This window comes from Panicum hallii, chromosome 3 (genome assembly GCF_002211085.1).
Source record: "Panicum hallii strain FIL2 chromosome 3, PHallii_v3.1, whole genome shotgun sequence".
Lineage (NCBI taxonomy): Eukaryota > Viridiplantae > Streptophyta > Magnoliopsida > Poales > Poaceae > Panicum > Panicum hallii.
The window spans coordinates 34,897,298-34,919,383 of NC_038044.1; the positions used below are offsets into that span (position 1 = coordinate 34,897,298).

Consider the following 22,086-nt stretch of genomic DNA (forward strand, 5'->3'; position numbering starts at 1 on the left):
TTTGAAACTAAAATAAAACTTGACAGAGCTTTAAACTTTAAGTAAATCCCCTTTAAATTTCTAGACCACACTTGCATCCTAGGTGTAGTTTCACTTCCACTTGGGGTTAAAAGTAAGTTCTTGCTCTTTACACATCTACCTTCATATATTTTTGATTTCACCTCCCATTCTCACCCATTTATCACTAAAGGACATCTGTTTTTTAGAATTACATAAATGTCCTTTTCCCTTTTTGCATTCAATTTGAACACACATACAAAATCAAACATGCACATTTTATACTAAAATTTAATATGTTTATAATCTTGATATCTGAATGTCACAGCACCACCATCTCCTTCGGGCCGTCCGACTGCCCGGAGAACATGGCGGGGGCTGGGGTGCTGCCACTCGTCACCGTCCCCACCATTGCCAACATCAGGCTCCACCATATGCCGATTGACAGAGGTGCTAGCCTCAGCGTCAGCACCTATGCAGCGTTCAAGCACCTGCAGATTCCGGAGTCCAAGTTGGCCCCTCACGCCCATTTTCCGGAGTGGGCCCAAATCCCGTTTACCCGATGGCGACCATCTCCCTACCGGTCACGTTCGGGACGAAGGTGAACTTCCGCACGGAGAACGTACAGTTCGAAGTTGCGGAGGTGAACCTCCCTTTCAATGCCATCATTGGCAGACCGGCTCTGTACCGGTTCATGGCTGTTGCTCATTATGGGTACTTGGTCCTCAAGATGCCATCCCCGGCAGGCATCCTCACCTTGCAGGGCGATCGGACCGCTGCTGTGGCCGCAGTTGAGAAGCTGCATGCATTGGTAGCAGGGCTCGCCCCGGCAGCTGGTGTAGATGGGTCCGACCCCTCACTCTCATGCGCCAGGGTGCTAGCCAAGGCGCTGAAGGTCCGTCCGTCTGATATGGATGATGTTCCCATGAAGACCATCCAAGTCAGAGCGGAGTCCTCCCAGACCACCCGCATCGGCGGGAACCTGGGAGAGAAATAGGAAAGCACGCTCATCGCCTTCTTCCAGGCAAACGTTGACGTGTTTGCCTGGGAACCGTCACAGATGCCCGGGATCCCCAGGGAGGTGATTGAGCACCATCTGAAGATCCACCCTGATGCCACGCCGGTACGACAAAAGCCACGGAAGCAGTCCATTGAGCGATAGAACTTCATCCGTGAAGAGGTCCGCAAGCTGCTGCAGGCTGGCTTCATCGAAAAGGTCTACCACCCTGTGTGGTTAGCCAATCCGGTCGTCATCCCGAAGGCTAATGGGAAGCTTCGGATGTGCATCGACTACACCAACCTCAATAAGGCATGTCCAAAAGACTGCTATCCACTTCCTCAAATAGATCAGATTGTAGACTCCACCTCCGGGTGTGACTTGCTGTCCTTCATAGATGCCTATTCTTGTTTTCATCAAATCAAAATGGCTAAGGATGATAGGAAGCATACAGCTTTTGTAACAGTGGATGGTCTTTATTGCTATGTTGTAATGCCATATGGACTGCTTAATGCTCTACCCACCTTTGCTCGTGCAATGAACATCACGTTAGGTGATTTGGTTAGAGACATAGTTGAGGTGTATGTTGATGACATCGTTGTCAAGACTAGAGAATCGAACTCCCTGCTAGAAAATTTAGCTCAAGTCTTTGACAAGTTATGCGCGACCTCCACGAAGCTTAACCCCAAGAAATGTGTCTTTGGCATTTCAGCGGGGAAGCTCCTCGGTTTCCTAGTGTCCCACCGGGGGATCGAGGCAAACTCGGATAAGATCCGGGCAATTGAGGCAATGAGACCCTCTGCATATCTCAAGGACATGCAGTGGTTGACGGGGTCCCTTGCAGCCCTCGGCCGTTTCATTTCAAGGCTGGCAAAGAGGGCCCTCCCCTTCTTCAAGCTGATGAGGGGGTCCGGTCCATTCACATAGATTGAAGAGGCAGAACAAGCCTTCCAGGAGATGAAGTAGTACCTCACCTCCCTATCGGTCCTGGTAGCCCTGGACCCAGGTAAGACACTGTTTCTTTACCTTGCAGCGACGACTGAAGTGATCAGCATGGTGCTGGTCGCAGAGAGGTCTGAGCAACTCCTGCAGGGGGCCTCCGTGGTCCCCCCTGGAGGAGGTGGAGGTCCGGCCTCCACCAACGTGACAACCGACCTTGCTTTGGAGGGTCCGGCCGGGTCCCGACCCGGGGAAGAATCAGAGGACCTGGGGTCCGGCGAGTCCCCAGCTAAGGGAGAAGGACCCAGTCTCCTTGGCAAAGTCAAGACTGTCCAGATGCCGGTCTACTACATCAGCAAGGTCCTGCATGAGGCAAAGGCTAGGTATCCCGAGACGCATAAGCTCCTTTATGCTATACTCATTGCGTCCCGGAAGCTCCGCCATTATTTCCAGGCCCACAAGATTGTGGTGGTGACCTCTTACCCTTTGAGGGCCATCCTCCACAATTCCAATGCCACGGGAAACATCACCAAGTGGGCTGTAGAGCTTGCTGGATTTCAACTCGACTTCCAGCCCCACCACGCCATCAAAAGCCAGGTCCTCGCTAACTTTATTGCGGAGTGGACTCCAACACCAAGCGTCCCAGGGGGCCCGGACCATGGGTCGGACCCCTCACCTCCAGGAGTCAGGGCTCCGGTGTTCACCGGACCTCACTGGACTCTCTTCTTTGATGGGTCCGTGCGCAGCAAGAAGGCTGGAGCTGGTGTGGTCCTCATCGACCCAAGTGGAGAACAAGTGAAGTATATGGTGCTCCTTGACTTTGAGGCCACCAATAATATGGCGGAGTATGAGGCCTTGATCTTCTTACTTATGGTGGCCCTATCCCTGGGGGTCCGGGAGCTCCTGGTCAAAGGGGACTCCCAACTCGTTATCAGACAGGTCCAGGGGGAATGTTGTTGCAACAATCCCTAGCTCGTAGCGTACCTCATCCATATGAGGAAGTTGGAGAAGGACTTCGATATGCTGGAACTGCAACACATTCCACGTGAGGGCAACTCAGTGGCAGATGCACTCTCCGCGAGGGCGTCAACTCAGGCATCCGTGCCAGAGGGTATCTTCCAAAGACGACTGCTGAAGCCATCCGCCCAGCCTGCCGAACTGGGCGAAGGGGGTGAGACTAGTACCTCGAAGCTAGCGGTCCTAGTGGCGCTCTATCTGTGGAGCCCACCAAGGGCTGTGTGCACCATCGAGGGTCCCGAAGACCTCGTGGAGCCACACCCAGCTTCTCAGGGGGGTCCTGATGCATGGATCTCCAAGATCTGGGACTACCTGAAAGATAATTTCCTTCCTGAAGACCAAGCATCTACTGAGCGCATAGTGCGGTTGGCTAAGTGATACACGGTGGTAGAGGGAGATCTCTACCGCCGTGGTGCCAATGGCATCCTCATGCGGTGCATTACCCGGGAAGAGGGCTGCAACTTGCTCGCAGAGATCCATGGAGGTGAGTGCAGAAGTCACTCTTCATCCCGCACGCTGGTCGGTAAAGCCTTTCGGCATGGCTTTTACTAGCCGACAGCGCTCCAAGATGCAGCTGAGCTAGTAAGGTCCTGCAAGGCATGCTAGTTCCATGCAAAGAAGATACACACTCCAGCTCAAGCTCTATAGATGATTCCACCCTCTTAGCCTTTCGCCGTATGGGGGTTGGATATCTTGGGACCTTTCCCCAGGGCTGTCGGCGGGTACCGGTACCTCTACGTCGCCATCAGCAAGTTTACCAAGTGGCCGGAAGCAACCCCTATGGTCAACATCACCAAGGCGTCAGCAACTACCTTCCTCAAGTCAATTGTGTGTCAGTTCGGGGTCTCGAATCGGATTATCACTAACAATGGGACCCAGTTCAAGAGCCAGTTCTTCCAAGAGTACTGTAAAGACATTGGTATCCAGCTCTATTTTGCTTCCGTAGCGCATCCTAGGAGCAATGGCTAAGTTGAGCGGGCTAATGCTGAAATCCTCAGAGGGCTCAAGATCCGAACCTACAACGATCTTGAAAAACATAGCGCAAAATGGGTTGACCAGCTTCCAAGTGTGCTGTGGGGGAACCGAACCACACCCAGCCGAGCGACCGGGGAGACCCCTTTCTTCCTGGTCTACAGGGCCGAAGCATGCCTTCCCCCAGAGATTACCATGGGCTCACTACGAGTCAAAGCTTTCGATGAGGACTTGCAAGAGTGGCAGCATCGCCAAGATGTATACATCGTCGACGAGCAAAGATGGTGAGCAGCAGTCCGAAATGCACGGTACAACGAAGCGCTCTGGCATTACCATCAACGGTTCGTGCATAGTAGGGAGCTCCCGGTCGGGGACCTAGTCCTAAGGCGAATCCTGAACCGGGAAGGGCTACACAAGCTCTCCCCTAGCTGGGAGGGTCCCTTCAAGGTGATGAAAGTATGCCGACCCAGGTCTGTCCGCTTGGCTACGGAGGAAGGCATGCAACTACCCAACCCGTAGAATATTGAGCACCTCCGTAAGTTTTACCCTTAGGGGCCTGGCTGAGAGAAAATTCTTTCCTTTGTAAATGGTAGCATCCCTGTGCGGACCAGGGCGGTGGAGGTCTGTCCTCGTAAACTCGCATCCATCACACACTCTGTCTATACCAATTTATTAAGGAAAAATTTATTCTTAGTATGTCTTTAAGGTTTATGCAATTCTTTTTTCTCCTTGTTTCCTACTTACCCTAACCCCCACGTGGTCCTTAATTCTCATGCCGTGCCCGAGGCCGGCTTTGAGTTGCTACGTTGTGTCTCTGCCCCAGGACCTCTGCTTCACGAAGGGAAGGGTCCAGCTTTCTGGGGACTGGCTTCAGGGAAATGTGCTCATCCTCCGCGGGGTCCAGAGCTGTGTAGCCGCTTAGCCTAGTTCCATACCCTAAGCCTACATGCTCTACCTCCCTAGAATAAGCACCATAGTACCTCGAACCACGGACCCAGAAACCTGGGCCCTTCAATCCTTGAACCCAGGTCCTGGTGCTCTGATTCGCTATGCAACTCAAAGGACCCTCACCGGCAAGGTCCGGGACCCCGTGGGTACGATGGCTAAGCAACGATTCTAAGTCATGTGCAGGGTTATACCTCGGTTCAATGGTAGCTAGTCCCAATTCATCGCGACTACCTCCCAGGGGGCCAAGGGACCTTGGCAGGACCAAAAGCACATGACAGGATAGGCAATCGGAAAAACGGCTAAGTTTTGTTTTCTTAAAAACTTAAGAAAACATTACATTACGTAAAAGCACATGACAGATAAGTCTGCTTATCATATACAAAACATTATATTACTTAACAAATTATACTACTCTTATTCTTCTGGCGGTCCGGAGGGGTCCCTCCTGTTTGCAGGTCCAGGGTCGGGGCGGCGCTCGATGCGGGACACCATGATATCTGCCGCCTCTTGCACTCCTTCCCGAGCAGCAGCCACCGTTTCTGGTACGGGGCCAACCAGGACCGGAGTTAGCGGAATCTCGGGGTCGTGGCTCCGGAAGCAAGTGAGGACGTACTCGACGATCACCCGGGCAACCACTCGCCCTTCGGCCTCCAGGCGCTCGAGGACGCTGGACTCCATGCGTCGCAATCGCTCTGCGGCGGAGTCCAGCACTGGAAGGATGGCACCAAGTGAAGGAGGGACCTCTGCGACCCCGATGGGACTTAGCCCGAGGGTATCCAGGGTGGGGTTCGCTTCACCGACCCACTTCACAACCCAGTCGACCTCGACGCTCCACTCCGCTAGGAGTTCCTCCATCTTGGCCTCCCTCTCCTAGAAGGCCATCTCCCTCTCCTGGAGGGCCGTCTCCCGCTCCTTGAGGTCCTGGGCCTAGGTCGCCAGGTCTACCCGGAGGGCGGCAAGGCTGGCTCTCTCCTTCGCCACGACCAGCTCCCGTTCCTAGAGGTCAGCTCGCTGCTCGTCAATCACCGTCCCGCAGCCTTGGCGTGGTTGATCACGTCGTGAGCGGCCTTCACCTTCTCCTCCATCTCCAGGTCTCGCTCGATTACCACCTTCTCTCACCGGACGACCGCCTTCTCCCGCTGGGCAACCGCCACCTCTAGGTCGAGGGTCCTGCGCATCTTCTCGTGCAGGACATCACGCTCCTGCTCGAGCTGGGCTCGCTCCTTGGCATTGGGGAAGGTAACTGCTTTGATGCGTTCCCCCAGACGGTGTTCCCAGTCGGCGAGCCAGTGGCGCTCTACCTCCAACTCCTCCCACTCCTGCCGGAGGCCCACCTCCATTTCTTCCATCACCCGTTGGGCCTTAACCATGAGGCGGGGGAATGGAACCTTCACTGGCTTTGGGAGGAGGCGCCTCCCGTACACCACCTCCGGCATGTCCTCCTGTGCGGGCTGTAGGTCGGAGCTGGGGGCCTCTGCGACCTCCGCTGTGGTTGCCTCCACAGTTGCCGCAGCCTCCTCTACAGCTGGCCCTGTCGTGGGGGGCTTTGCCGCGGCACTAGGCATGGCCGTCGCAGCTGGCTCTTCGCCCGCTACGACGGAAGGGGCTGCCTCATCCTGAGGTGCGGACTCGACCTCCCGGGGTAAGGTTTCAAGCTCCGGACCTCTGGGTTGGGCCCCTATCGATGAAGACGAGGACGGTGGTGCTGCTGGTGTTGTCGCCGGTCTTCCAGCGGAAGTGGATGAAGCTGTTATCCAGAAATTAAATGGAACAAAGAAAAGCATGAGGAGTTAGCTGCTCACGTGAAGTCACGCACCACCCATTCTCCCTGGATGATCGGGGTACCCTTCCTTCCTGAGGAAGATACCCCGGTCATCTGGTGGGGCCCTCTCGCCGAGGGCATCCCTGGCTGGGATGGTGGTGGTGGCGGCAATGCCTGGCGTTGCTGTGTTGGCGGCGGCGGTGGTGGTGGTCGATGCTATGTTGGAGACCGCCTCACCTCCTCTGGCTTCCTCTGCGGCTGCTAGCGGAGCGGCGGTGTTGGTGCAGCCTGGGAGCTGCTCTGCCCCCACGACTCCGCCGTCTTTTGGCGCTTGGGGGCCGGCTCCCCTACGAAGGACCCGTCGCTGTGGCGGAGCCTCTGTAACCTGGCCTCCTCGTGGTCCTGGCTGCTCCGGGTGGTGGCCGATCCCCGCACCTCATCATCCTTCCAAATCAGGATGGAGCCCACGTTGTGCTTGTGGCAGAGCTTCGGCTCCGGCTCCTTCCTTTTCCCTTTTCCGATGGGTGCCGGACCTCCGTGGCAGGACTCGCCGGGGCCTTGGTCGGGGCGCTGCTAGCTATCGGGCGAGGTGCCGGGGATCCTCATCCCGCGATTGGGGTCGCCTCCACCTGCCAGACTGCCAGGCTGCCCTCGTCGAGAGTTGGCATCGACGCTAGGACCGCCGACCGCATTGCCTGGTCCTTGCATAGGGCCTTGATCCCCCTCAGGTGTACCAGTGACTCCGGGGTGTACGTCTCGCCGGTTATCACCCGGATCGAGGCCTCCAATTCCGCACCGGACAGATCTGTGCCGGCCCCGCGCGCGATCCTGCAGCAGTCGTTCACCTCGGTGAACATGCAGGCCATTCTGTCGCTGTTGTAGGAGGGCAATGCGGCGCCTCAGGAAGTCACCCAGCACCATCATGGATGTCAGGCCAACCCTCGCTAGAGTTTTGACTCGGTCCAGCACTGGGTCAAGCTCCGCTGGCAAGGTCGACTTGGCCTTCTAGCAGCTGCGGTCGCTAAGGGGCCCTTCCATTGGCAGCTCGAGGTAGTCGTTGGCGTCGGTCATGGTGATGACCCAATCAGCACGCCAGTCCTCCCACTTGGCGCTGGAGAAGTCGCTGATGTAGGAGCCGGACATCCCATGCCAGAGCTGGAAGTAGTAGGCACCAATCTCGCGCTTGCTCCTTCCCGTGTCAACTAGGGCATAGAAATGCTTGAAGATGGTGACATAGGGACGGACCCCCATGAACATCTCCATAAGGTGGGCAAAGACGGCCATGAGGAGGACAGAGTGGGGGTTGAGGTGCTGGAGCTGAAGGCCGAACTCCTCCAGGAGCAGGAGGAAGAAGGAGGAGATTGGTGGCACCAGCCCGCAGGTGATGTACGAGTTGAAGAGGACGAACTCCCCCGCGACTAGGTCATTGAGGGAGCTCGAGCCTGCTCGGATCTTCCCGGAGAGCTCCGGCGTGGTCCACCCAGGAGGCGGCGCACCGCATCAAGCTGGCCCTAGCGCTGAAAGCGGCGGGGTTGACGAAGCAAGGACATGGTGGTGGTTGCTGCGGTTGCGAGGGGATGGATTGTAAGGGAGCAGGAAGAGCAAGAATGGTTGCTGCGGTTGCGAGGGGATGGATTGTAAGGGAGCAGGAAGAGCAAGAAACATCAGGCGTAAAATGCAGATCGCAAATCTGCAAGTGGAGACGAAGGGGTGCTGCGGCGTCTGGAGAAGGCAAGTATGAAAAGATAGCCGATCTCTACGGCGCATCCCTTTAAGTAAAGCTGCTCACCCTTTTGAACTCCACGGTCACCGAGGAGAAGCCAAAGGGTCGCTCGTACCAGGCCCCCACCTCTCACCCTCTATGATTGGTGGGCCCAGGCCTGCCAGTCAAGGGAGTGGTCGCTGGAGGAGGGGGAAAAGTGGAATCCGAACCGCCAGTGCCGCGGGACAGGCTCGAATAAGACAAGAAGCTGAACCGTCAGGCGCATAGAACGCTGACGGAGGACGGGCCGCTCAGGGATCGCGCCGAGGGGGAAAGGTCTTTCTTGCCCCTTCACTGCGGGCATAATCTGTCCACCCGGCGCAACACTGGGATATGGCCCCACCTGCGGGTTCGTTCGTCATCCGAGGTGGGCCCGGGGGCCTCTGTCGGTACATACGGACAGGGGTACCTCCTGCTAGGGTGTCCAGCTCCGGCGTGTGCGCCAAGCGCATCGTGGTGGACGCGGGCCACCACATGCTTGGCCGCCTCTCCTCGATCATCGCCAAGGAGCTGCTCAACGACCAGAAGGTCGTGGTGGTCTGCTGCGAGGAGATCTGCATGTCCGGCGGTCTCGTCCGCCAGGGAGTCGTCCGCCAGAGTGTCCAACCTAATGGGTGTAAGGTTATCCGTGACTGCGCCCTAGGCCTTTGGGGTGATGTGGAGTATGGCCCGGACCTGACAGCTGGGGTCATGGTCCCCGGACCTCTCCCCGTGCTCTTGCAGGTCTGGCGCCTCCACGTACCCACAAGGCCAGGGTGCTCAGGAATAGCCTCCACAGGCCCAGACCGCCCCCCCCCCCGGGGGTGTCCGTGCCGCCACGTGTGGGAGCCAGACCCCCTGGGGCCTGTGCACCCGGGCCGGCCTCGGGGTCCCGGACCTCCCTTCCTCCCGGGGAGGAGGTCCGGTGCCGCCACGTGCCCCTGAGGAGGCGGCTGCTAGGCCAGCTCTGCCACATGTCCAGCGACAACCAGCCTTCTACGGGATGCCAGCCCAACTACCGCATTAAATGCGGGTAGATGGGGGGAGCGTGCCCAGGTCAAGGCGTGGGCTGTCCACTGACACGTTGGGCAGGTATGCTGATACCACGGTAAGCCCGCCTGTTACGAAGGCGGCGCGTCACATCACTGTGCTCTGCGTGCGGGCAGGCGGCGTGCAGTCACATCATAGCGATGCGCGCATGAGCAAGAGGTAATTATGGTGTGCTGCACGACAGCTGAGGCATGCGCTGCCACAGTGTGCATGGAGGCGACGGCGCGGCAGGTCAACATATCTCCTTCGCCTGTCAGCGGGAATCGACCCAACAGTGACAGCAAGTCTTCCACTGTGCGGGTCACTGATAACAGGCACTGTGCCGGTAAGGCGGCACATGACCACACCCCGGTTGTACATACGCACATTAACTTCTCAATCGAGGACTACAGGGAGGAGCTGGAGTGGAAGATCTCCGTATCTGCGACATAGAAGGCTCCAGTATGCATATTATTTAATGTGTCGCTGGGTCCACCTGTCGGGACCCCGCTCAGTGTACGCGCTCCCCTTGAGTCTATAAAAGGGAGAGCACACACATTAGAACACAACTCCTAAGTCCAACAAGGTCCTAGCTCTCAAGCTCCAAGAAACTCACAAGCAATATAGCACGCAAGTGGACGTAGGGTTTTACACTCCGGCGGCCTGAACCACTCTAAATCCCCATGTCTTTCCCGCGTTCATCCATCCTTTGATCAGGCGTGTGACATCCTAGGTGCTAAATATAGCAAGCCAATAGGAAGAATGTTTGGTGTGGATTAAAATTGTGTGAAAATTAAGAAAGTTATGAAAATAAGGGTATTTGTGTAAATTTATGAAAGTACAAGTCCTTTTATGTAAATTAGTAGAAGTATAAAAGTAACATCCAAATTTACCAAGGGTCAAAATGTAAAAAGGTGAAAGTCATCATGACTTGTCATAAATGCTTGCAATTAGGTCCAAAGTTATAAGAAATTTACCTTGAGAAGGACAAAACTTATTTAAAGTTTGATTTGAGTGCAAAATCATAAAATAAAACATTATGCTTTAGGTTTTTGAACTTGAACCCTAAAGCAAAGTTGTAGGAATTGAAAATTTCTACAACTTCTATTTTGACCATTTCTTCATTAGAGCTTTGGATCAGTGGGAAAAATATTATTTATAGAGAGGTCCCTAGAAACTTTTAATTTTGCAAATCAGCCCTAGCATCCCCCTGTTCCTCTTCCTCCTCTGCCTCCTCTGCTGCGCGACAGCACTGCCGCCCACTGCTGTTGCCGCGCTGCCCGAGGCTGACCACTGCTCCAGTGCCGCTCCACGCGTCGTCCCCGAGCTCGCCCGCCACCCTAGCCCCTCTTTGCTGGCCCTCCCCGAGTACGCCACGACCGCCCTGCCGACCGCCCGAGCTGCCTCTCCTATGCCGCCGCAGGCTGCAGCTGCTCGCCGTTGCTGCCGCGCTGCCGGCGCCACCTCCTGTTCTGATAGCCGCCGCCGCTCTAGCTCCTCCCCTCTGGCTCATTCCCCCGCGCGCCACGCCGCCCGCCTCTGCCCGAGCTCCGCCCGGTCGCCACGATGCGCCGCCGGCCGCCAGCAGCAGCTACTGCTCACCGTGCCCTCTCCTAGTCTCGAAGCATGCCCTCTGGATGCTCCTCGACTTCTTCTATCCCTTCACACACCCGCTGCTGCCCCCTTCTTTCTCTGCTCGACTACTTCACAGGATCTCCGCTGCCCGACCGAGCCGCCACCTCGCCGTTGCCGTGGCTAGCACTCAGCAGCCTATAAAACCCTCTCTTTTCTTGCCCCAGCGCTTCCTGAGCTTACTGTCATGCTATTCCACCACTCCTTGAGCACAGAAAAAGATCGCAGCCCCGAACCCGCCATTGCCGCCCATCCTTTGTCCCCAGCGAGCTTTGCTCACCGTGGGCAGCCGCCGTCAGCTTGCCCCTGCTCAAATTGACCCTTGAGCAAGCTTTCTCATCGCCCATCGGTGCTTTCTGAACATACCCCAACACCAATTCCCCACCAGATTGCTCTGTCGACGCTCGCCGACGCGGTTCTTCTTCGCCGCCGCTCAGCTCACCGTCGACCCGCCGCTCTTGTCGTTCTCCGCCCTCGACAAGCATACTACCCGAACCACATCACCCCGGCGCAACTGTTAGACCACACCCCTACCCATCTCCAAGCTCCAGTACGCCGGAACACCGCCGCCGTGATCAAGCTCCACCGCCGCCGCTTCGGGTCGCCGCTGTTCCGCCCCCTCCGGTCACCCCCGACCTGCACATCACCCTAGCAAGGTTCGCCCTAGTTCCTAGAACCTTCGTGGCCGGTTCCCCCTCCCCGCCGGCGATCGCCGCCGCCAGAATTTGACTGGCATCTCTCGGCTTCTCTGTCCCGATGAGCAAGGACCCAATTGCGATGCTTTAAATCTTCCCGAGGGCCTGGCTGCAAGATTCCAGTCCCTCCCCTCTTTTCAAATCAGTAAACTTCAAAAATGTGTAGAAATTTGTAGAAGAATCCAAAAATTGTTAAACTAGTTTTGTTGTACTCTTGAAGTTGAGCTCGACTACTTTTGTTACTAAAGTTTGATTTGAAACTAAATACTTTTTGACTTATTTTAAACTCTGGCAAAAAGGTATCTTGAGCATAACTTTTGTATGCTAGCTCTTTTTCCTGTGATTTTTGGTGTGTATACTATTTAAGGTGAGTACAATCTTGTGTAAAAATTTCAACACCAGTACTACACCCTAGCTTCAGCTAATTCAATTTTGTGCAAAACAAGCTTGAAAGGATTCAAATTTTATTCAAACAGGTTCCTAAGCTTTTCCTATTTAGATCGTTTTACCATATGTTGATATGTTGATAGTTAGTCCCTAATTAATTTTTCAAGAATTTATAACACTGTTTACCTAAGATTTAAATTTAAACCTAACCCTTAAACTAAATTCAAATACCCTAGTGTCTATTCTCAAAAAATTATAAAAAATTCATAGTAAGCTTATCCACTAGGAATAAGTTTATCCACCAAAATTTAAGGCCATAGCCTTTACGAATTTCAAATTAAAAATCAAACTTGTTAACCTAAATCAATTAATTCAACTAATTAAGATAATTGAATTAGGATATCAATAATAAGTTTATATTTAAACCTCTTGCTTTATGGATGTATGTGTATGACTCTGATGGATTGCAACTTTCTCGTGAAATAAAAATCTTAACTCAAGAACCATCTAAATCAAATCCTTGCATATCATATAGAGTCAGCAACACTTGACGACGGAGACTACGAGCTAGTTCCGGAACACGAGCAAGGATTTTCTAAAGATCCTGCAAACATCGCTGAGGTTATAACTGAAGCCCCGAACCAAAGTTCGGAAGTCTCTGACACCACTGACCCTAGCCCCACCAGTAAAGGCAAGCCCCGGTGCATAACCCAATATTTCCTTATGCAATTCTATACTTATATATTATATCTTGCATTAAGTCTAGGAGTTGGAATGAAACCTTAAATGCATGAATCCTCGAAACCTATGTATTGTGCCCGAGTCCTTATCGAATAAATGCTCTGCTGATAGGACCGGTAGAAGTCGGGTGATTTCCTATCACTCGTGAGCTTTATAGGAATTGTAATGTTTACATTCCTGTAATCACTAAAAGGATGACGGACGGGATTTATGTGAAGTATTATGGTTGAGATGATACCCCATCTGTGTTGATGAATTTGATAAGGTCGCAGTGTGTGGTAGCGGTGGTTAAGCGTTTGAAAGTACTAGCCACATGCCGCGAAATATGGTAAGCGGTAAGCCTAGTAACCAATCGGCCCGAGGAGTGGACATACCCCCACCACTCGTATTTTGGTTTTTCACACGCACCGATGTGCGGGAGTATGTTCCGCACAGCGGACAGGAGTATGGTCATGTAGTCGCGCTACAGACATACGTGCTGCACATTGGATGTGCGTATGGTCCTACAATCGCTTGTGGTGGTCCTGATCCACGAGTTGGAATGAAAGGCAAATGGTTGCTTCGGAATCATCGTTGGATGTTCCAAGCGTGAGAGTTAGGTTTGCCTTGCAAGGTTGTGAAATTCAATTCAAAATCGTCCGTTTCTCGCAAAGATTGAGACTGCTTAATCCCTTTGCCACATAGAGTAACAGGAGCAACTTTATGATTATCAAAGATGATGTTTTGTTTAAAAGATTCTACCATGCTTGAATAGCTATAGTTACTTACCTAGAATGTATAATCAACTAGAACCTGAAAGCTAAAATTTGAAATTAAGGATCTACTCTTTGTTGCTTTTCAGCTAAAAACCTTACTCATAACCATTAAAGCCTTCATAAGTCTAGTTACATGGCTAAGTATACCACGAAACGGGTAAGCCTTGCTGAGTATTAGAATACTCAGTCTTGCATTGTGACTTTTTATTCAGGAAATCCCCTTGAGGACTCAACTCTGCCTGTGCCATGGCCTTATACTCTGCCCGATGGTTGGTCCGTGGAATGGGATCCGTCCCCGGCCAACACTGATCCTACCGAGTGATATCATGCCAGGGCTTAGCATGATATCCATACTGGCGACGTGTACAATGGTTGTGTTTTAAATTCCGCTGCCGTAAACTTGAAAACTTGAACCAGTTTGTAATAAATCCTATCAGTTTGGAACTGATACTACTTTTGACAACTTGTGTAATATAAATGCCTGTGATGTAAAATATGATGGTGATTGTATCTCTGGACTCGCCTTCATGTGAGGTACCTTGTTTGATCCGACAGGCCAAGGGGTTACACCGTTTAAGGTACGATTGGAGCCCTTGAGAGAGAGGACTTGCGTACTTGAAACGGTGTAATTCAGGTTGGTTCTGCCACAAGGCATCCCTAGATCTCCCCCAAACTCATCCTAAACCAGGATTAGACAGGTGCATTCCGCCACCCGGCTGGAGATTTCCTCCGACAGCCTCGACTTCTATCCTTGCAAAATGTATCAAATGCAACACATCACTGCGTGGCAAAACCCATATTTATTGCAACAAAATAAAAAATGTGGCCCAAAGTTTTAACCACGCAACTGTTTGCCACAGCTGCCAACGACCATCATGTTGCGGTGATTGATACATATTGCCACGATTGGGCCCCTATTGCCACAATTTTCCAGTGTTGCAAAAGTCCAAATTTCTAGTAGTGTCAAGCATCTCAAAATCCTGGCACACCTCCTCCACACCTACTTTAGCGTATCTAACAGGAATCAGTTGTCCATGGTAGACGTCTCCTGGTTGGGTTGGCGTAACAGTACTGTAGCCAACCATGAAGATTATGCCCTTGTGTTTACTTTGTAGTGCACAAGGTGTCCGTTGAGTGATATCATCCACGGGATAGCGCTGCTGGCCAGTTTCAACTGCGTTATCGACAGGGAGCTCCATGGAAGCGCAACTTCTTCTTCACTGAGACACATTAGCTTCATTGACATTAGGCACCGAAGCTGGTTGTGATTGCTGCTGCTGACTCATTGCTATGGCAACTTGTTGTTTCACTTCATCCACCATTTTGGCATTGTTAGATAACAATTGTTCTTCGAGCCTTCTCAAGTGCACTTGCTCCTTGTTCTTCCTTCTTTATTGGCTTCTGTAAGAGTTGATGTACTGGCGGAACCCATATTTCCATGGAATCACGCCTTTGCCTCGTGTTCGACCTGGATATTCTAGATTCTCAAAGGCATAAGTCAGCTCATCTTTTTCTCTATTAGGCTGGAATATTCCCTAGGCAACTGCTTCTATGGCCTCCTGTAGTCTGATGGCTGCTCTTTGAATTCTTTCGCCAAAAATGCACTCGCCATTCTCTAGGTTCAAGGTTCCGTCATGACCATAAAACCAGTTCCTTGACATTCAGGCCAATTGATGGTTGCAAGTGTGATACCTCTAGCAAACAAATCTTGCTCCATCTTCTCCCATTTCGGGATTGCGACCTTGTAGCCATCTTGCCCTAGAGAGTGGTGATATTTTTTCTTCAATGCATTTTCTTTGTTCCTTTGCACCCACTGGATCAGCTCCGGACACTTATATGCCACAAATGCATCCCAATGGTCCTTCTGTTTTTCAAGTGCTCCTATAAATGTTAGCGTTTTTCCTTGCTTGATATAATCCTTAACCAAATTCTTCTTGAAGGTCTGAAATTGTGTGGCCATCTTCTTGAAGGTCTAGTCCTTAACTAATTCTTCAGACTCTGGTGGAAGTGTGAAATTGTTCTTTAATTCACGCCAAAGTTGTTCCTTATCTCTTTGAGGCACCACTACACTTTGCTCATTTGCATTATTGGATTTCCACAACCTAAAGCTTATCGGGATATGGTCCCTCACAGAGCGTCCATATTCTCATATGTATTTCCCTGCAGCACTAGCGGGAGTCATGGGTTCACCATTATGTGCCACTTCTGTGATAATGTATCGCCCTTCGAATATTTTGGTCGGGCCTTGTTTGCCTCTTTTATGCTTCTCCATGCCGAGAGCTACAAATAAAAGACATATTATTATTTATGCTCAATAATAGTCATTGTCTATATTGTTCAATCTCGTCACAAGATATATTGAGGTATATGTTGGTATTGCTGGCATCATCATGACGTGCTTCTTCTTCTTCGAAATGATGATGAGCATCAGCACCGGCATCTTCTTCTTCGACATTACCATCGGTAATCATGTTCATTAGGAACTGATTACCAACTTCATCCTCTCTCGGATCCATCTTAACTAGTAATAGAATACAAATAAAAAAATCAAAAATTTATGTAAAATAATTAACACTAAGTAACTACATAATTTCTAAGAACTTCTACGTAATTAACAATAGACTTCTCCAGGGTTAGTTATGCAAAATAACACTAAGGATCAGCCCTATGAAATTTCTAAGGACTTATACATAAGTAACTATAGTCTTCAAGGTTAGCTATGAAAAATAATGCTAAGGATCAACCCAATACAATTTCTAAGGACCTATACATAAATAACAATAGACTTCAGTGTTACTTATGTAAAATAACACTAGATCGGCCATATACAATTTCTAAGAACTTATACATGAAATTTCTAGAAATATACACTAAACTAAATATACATGAAATTTTCAAGAATTTAATCTAGTCACCAATGTCACTATCAATTTTCTACAAATTAATCTAGTCACAATAGCCACTATACAAATTTTCTAGTCATTAAAGTAAATATACAAATTTCTAGAATTTTTTCTAGTCATTAAAGTCACTATGCAATATACATGAAATTTTTAAGAACTATGTCTAGTCACTAAAGTTACTAAATTTTCAATATACAAATATCTAGAAATTTTCTAGATATGTACATTTCCGTAGAGATGTCGGCGCATGAGGCCGACCAGGGGACGAAGGCGGGGTGCCGGTGTGGATCAGATGTTGGCATGTGAGTCCGAGCATGGGGGGCAAGATGCCAGTGGTGGCGAGGACCGGACGTCGACGTCGGCGCGCGAGGGACTACATAAATGAAAATTACCTAGTTAGTTGAATTTCAATACATACACATTGCACACATCATACACACACATGCAAACCCACACACCATATATATATACATACACCTCAATTCTAAAAAAACACATACAAAATTCACACACACACGGCCCACTCACACACGCGGCCCACACGGGCCCACTCACACACGCCCACGCACACACCACGCACACAGACACAACGCAAACACACTACCGGCGACGACGGCGGCCGATGTGCTTGCCAGGGGTGGCATGGCATGTATGGGGACAAGGGAGGCTAGGTCAGGCGGTGGTGCACATGTGGACGCGTCTCAGTGGATCGGATCATTGATGGCCGCCGCACCAGCGGCGCTCAGGACGACGGGGCGAGAGGGCCGGGGTGCGTTACCACGTGGGGTGCGAAGGGATGGCGAGTCAGCCGCGCGGGCGCTCGGGCACGGTGCGAATTGAGGACGGCGATGGCGGCATGGGCGCTCAGGCACGGGGGACGCCGACGGAGGAAGTTGCGGTGGAGGCGCTTTCGGAGGCGCGCGGTGAGGAGGAGGAGGCAGAGGCACCAGCGCGGACGTGTGCAGGGGCGGAGGAGGAGGCGGAGGCACCGGCGCGCCAGACGTAAAGATGGCGGCAGCCAAGATCGAGAATGGAGAAGGGAGAAGGGGAAGCCGGGATATATAGGGGGGCGACCTTTAGTCCCAGGTGGAGCTACGACTCGGGATTAAAGAACCTTTAGTCTCGGGTGTTGGCTAGAACCGAGACTAAAGATCAACCCTTTAGTCCCGGGTGTAGCCACCACCCGGGACCAAAGGTTCTTTAGTCCTGGGTCGTGGCGCCACCCGAGACTAAAGGGAAATTTTGGCGGGCCATACGAAATTTCAGCCCACCTTTAGTCCCGGGTGGATCTACCACCCGGGACAAATAGGGCCCTGTTCCAGTTTTTGTGTACTGTTTCCATTTTGATTTATTTTTTTAATAAGTAGGCTGGTAGTTGTTAATTGTGTAAAAAATAATTTATGGGTCAAAAAATACCAAACAAAGTATTTTGTTTTGTTTAGATTTCTTTAATTTATATTCATGTGTTTTGATCCATTAAATACATAACTTGATACGCATTATATTTTTCATTTTGACCATGCAAATATGTATTAGCTAAATGAAATATTTGAAATTATTGCTTTTCGAGAGGAAATGAGTTTTGTCACCACATTAACGTTAAAAATAAGTTTTGCCATAACATTATTGCCAATAATAAGCCTTTTTATGGAATCTATGAGTTTTTGCCTTGTTTTAATACTATAATAAAGTTTTTGCCTTGTTCTAATACTATAATAAAAAATAAGTGTGTGTGTGAGTGTGAGTGTGTGTGTGAGTGTGTGTATGTGTGTGTGAGAGAGAAGAGTGCATGCGTGTGTGTGAGAGCGCGTGTGTGTGAGTAGTGTTACTATGTGTGTTAGTATAAGTTTGATGAAAAATATCTAGATAACTGAGTACTAATCCAAAAGATATCTAAAAATTATATTTGGACATGAAAATTAAGTAGAAAACTACGAAATTTATAAAACACAACGAATAATGCTGAAATGCATATAATCGAAATATCCAAATTGTTCATAATATATTTATAAAATGATACATAATAATTCTAATACATTAAAGATCAGCATCTGCTGGTACGGTAATTGTCTTCCTCTTCACATATGTCTCTTGATTATGATCACGGCGCAAGTATAGAGCATCCTCACTGGCTAACATGATGCATGGATCAGCATTCACCGCGAAAGGAGGAATCTCAACAAACTTATTATAATCCTCCGACAGGTTTGTCTTATCCTTGACTCCAATGATGTTTCATTTTCCTCAAAGAACTATGTGCCTCTTTGGCTCATCTGTTTGCTTGTTTATCCCTCCTCTTTGGCTTGTTGGACATGTCCTTCACGTAGAAAACCTGAGCGACATCCTAGGCTAGGACGAATGGCTCGTCTCTATACCCAAGATGGTTGAGGTCCACTATTGTCATCCCATACTGATCTTTTGTTACCCCTCATCCAGTCAGCTTCACCCATTGGCACCAAAATAGAGGTATCTTCAAAATGGGTCCATAATCCAGCTTCATATCTCCTTTATGTAACCATAATATGTCTCCTTTTTACCGTTGTTGTCTGTGGCATCCATACGGACACTGCTATTTTGGTTGGTGCTCTTTTTATCTTAGGCTCTAATGTAAAATGTGTTCCCATTTATCTCATACCCTTGGAATGATAGGATACTCCAAGATGGTCCCCTAGCCAACCACGCTATCTGTTCTAGTATAACCATGTTATGCATTAGATGCTTCCACAACCAACTGGCGAAAGAATCCATGTATCGACGTGTAATCCAGGCCTCAGACTTTTCTAGAATCGGAGCATAGAATCTTCTTATGTTCCTCGATGTACGGATCCACTAAGGAGGATTGTTGAAGAACCAAGTAATGTGCTTTTTTGAACAAGAAATCATCTGTACAGATATATGCTTTCTTTCCTAGTGTGCCTTTTCCACGTATTCTCTCCTCATACTGTGATTCAGGAACCACAATCGGTTTAAGGTCATCAATAAAGTCAACACAAAGCTCAATGACCTCCTCTGTTCCATAGCCACTGGCAATGCTTCCTTCAGAACGAGCATGATTACGAACATATTTCTTTAGTACGACCATGAACCTTTTGAAAGGGAACATATTGTGCAGGTATACAGTTCCAAGAATATCAATCTCTTTGACAAGGTGAACTAGGATATGTATCATAATGTTGAAGAATGATGGTAGAAATATCAACTCAAAGCTATCTAGACATTGTACCACATTGTTCTGCAGCTTTATAAGATTGTCTGGATCAATTACCTTCTGAGAAATTGCATTGAGGAAAGCACACAGCTTTATGATGGTTAATCTAATGTTCTCAGACAGAATCCCACGCAACGCAACTGGAAGAAGTTGAGTCATAAGCACGTGACAATCATGAGACTTTAGGTTTGTGAATTTCTTCTCTAGCATATTTAGGATTCCTTTTATGTTCGAGGAGTATCCATATGGGACCTTGATACCTCTCAAGCATTCGAACATGCTTTTCTTCACTTCTTTGCTAAGAAAATAGCTGGCAGGACTTAAGTAGTGCCATCCATTTTCTCTCATTTCTGGATGTAGGCCATCTTGTTCTTCCATATGTTGCAATTCCTACTGTGCTTCTAGTGTATCTTTTGTCTTCCTGTACACTCCTAGAAATCCTATTAGGTTGACACAAAGGTTCTTCATGACGTGCATCACATCAATTGAATTGCGAACATCTAACACTTCCCAATATGGTAACTCCCAAAAAATAGACTTCTTCTTCCACATGGGCGTCATTTCGTTTTCGCTCGGAACAGGTTGGCTACCAGGTCCCTTACCAAATACTACTTCTATATCCTTTACCATATCAAAGACTTGCATACTACTTCAGTGCATCGGCTTTGTACGATGGTCTGCTTGCCCTTTGAAATGTTTGCCTCTCCTTCGTACCTAATGTTTGATGGGGAGAAACCGATGATGACCCCTGTGTACAACCTTTTTGCAGTGAATCAAGTATGCAATATCAGTTTCATCTAAGCAGTGTGCGCAGGCTCTATATCCCTTGTTCGTTTATCCTGACAGGTTACTAAGAGCAGGCCAGTCATTGATGGTTACCAATAACAAGGCTCATAGGTTAAATTCTCCTGTTGGTATTCATCCCACATCTATACACCTTCTTCACGCCACAGCAATAACAGTTCTTCGACCAATGGTGTTAGGTACATATCAATATCGTTACCAGGTTGCTTTAGGCCTAGGATAAGCACCGGCATGATGATGAATTTTCGCTTCATGCAGAGCCATAGTGGGAGCTTGTATATACATAGAGTCACAAGCCAAGTGTTGTGGCTATTGCTCATTTCACCAAAAGGATTCATGTCATCCGTACTCATAGCGAACCTTATATTCCTCGCATCCAGTGCAAAGTCTGGGTAAGTTCTATCTATTTTTTCCACTTGGATCCATCAGCCGGGTTTGTCAACATTGTGTCTTGCTTTCGTTCTTCTTTGTGCCATCGCATCAACTTAGCTGATCTTTGTTCCTAAATAGACGCTTCAAACGTGGTATTATAGGAGAGTACCATATGACCTTGACAGGAACTCTCTTCCTAGGACGCTCCCCCTCGACTTCTCCAGGGTCGTCTCTCCTGATCTTATACCTCAATGCACCGCATATGGGGCATGCATCCAAATTCTCGTACTCATCACCGTGGCATAGGATACATTCATTGGGATATGCGTGTATCTTCTGTACCTCTAAATCTAGAGGGCAAACAAGTTGTTTTGCTTCGTTTGTTGTGGTAGGCAACTCCTTATCCTTAGGAAGCATTTTTTTTTAAAAAGTTTCACTAATTCACCAAATCCCTTGTCGGATACACCATGCATTGTCTTCCATTGTAGCAACTCTATAGTGATGCCAAGCTTCTTCAAGCCATCTGCGCATCCTGGGTACAACAACTTGTGGTGGTCTGCAAACATCTGCAGGAACTTCATCCTCTCATTCTCACTTTCACAATCTTCACGCGCATCGCGCAGCGCCTACCCAAGTTCGTCTGTGGGATCATCATCTGCCGCCTCTCCTTCAGGCTCTTCCATTGGAGCATCATCATCAAGGCACCGAATCTAGCGTGGCTTGGAAAGTTGCCGTCAAATTTTTTTTCTTCATTATCCTCCATTATAATCCCTTTTTCTCCATGACTGGTCCAACAAATGTAATTGGACATTAAACCATTAGCAAAAATATGGCTGTGAAGGGTCCTTGAAGAGGAGTAATCCTTCTTGTTCTGGCAATGGATGCTTGGGCAGCATATGAAACCATTCCGCTTGTTTGCCTCAGCCACATCAAAAAATAATGGAGGCCCTCAATGAATTTCTTGGAACATTGGTCAGCGTTGTACATTCATTGTCGGTCCATCTGCATTGCACGATATGTTATTTTACATAACATGAACAATTACACAACAAGATTAATTAATATATCTAAAATATCGATTTTGTTATAAGTATCAAATAAATGTAATAAATGAACAAATTCTCATAATTACAATAACATGAATAATTAAAAGGTCCAAAATATCCATCACACAATATAAATAATAA

General features: G+C 49.4%; 1 pseudogene; it reads right to left on the reverse strand.

Moving 5' to 3' along the window:
* The window catches only part of LOC112885406, an 88,522-nt pseudogene that overhangs the window by 60,218 nt on the left and 6,218 nt on the right, over positions 1–22,086 (reverse strand).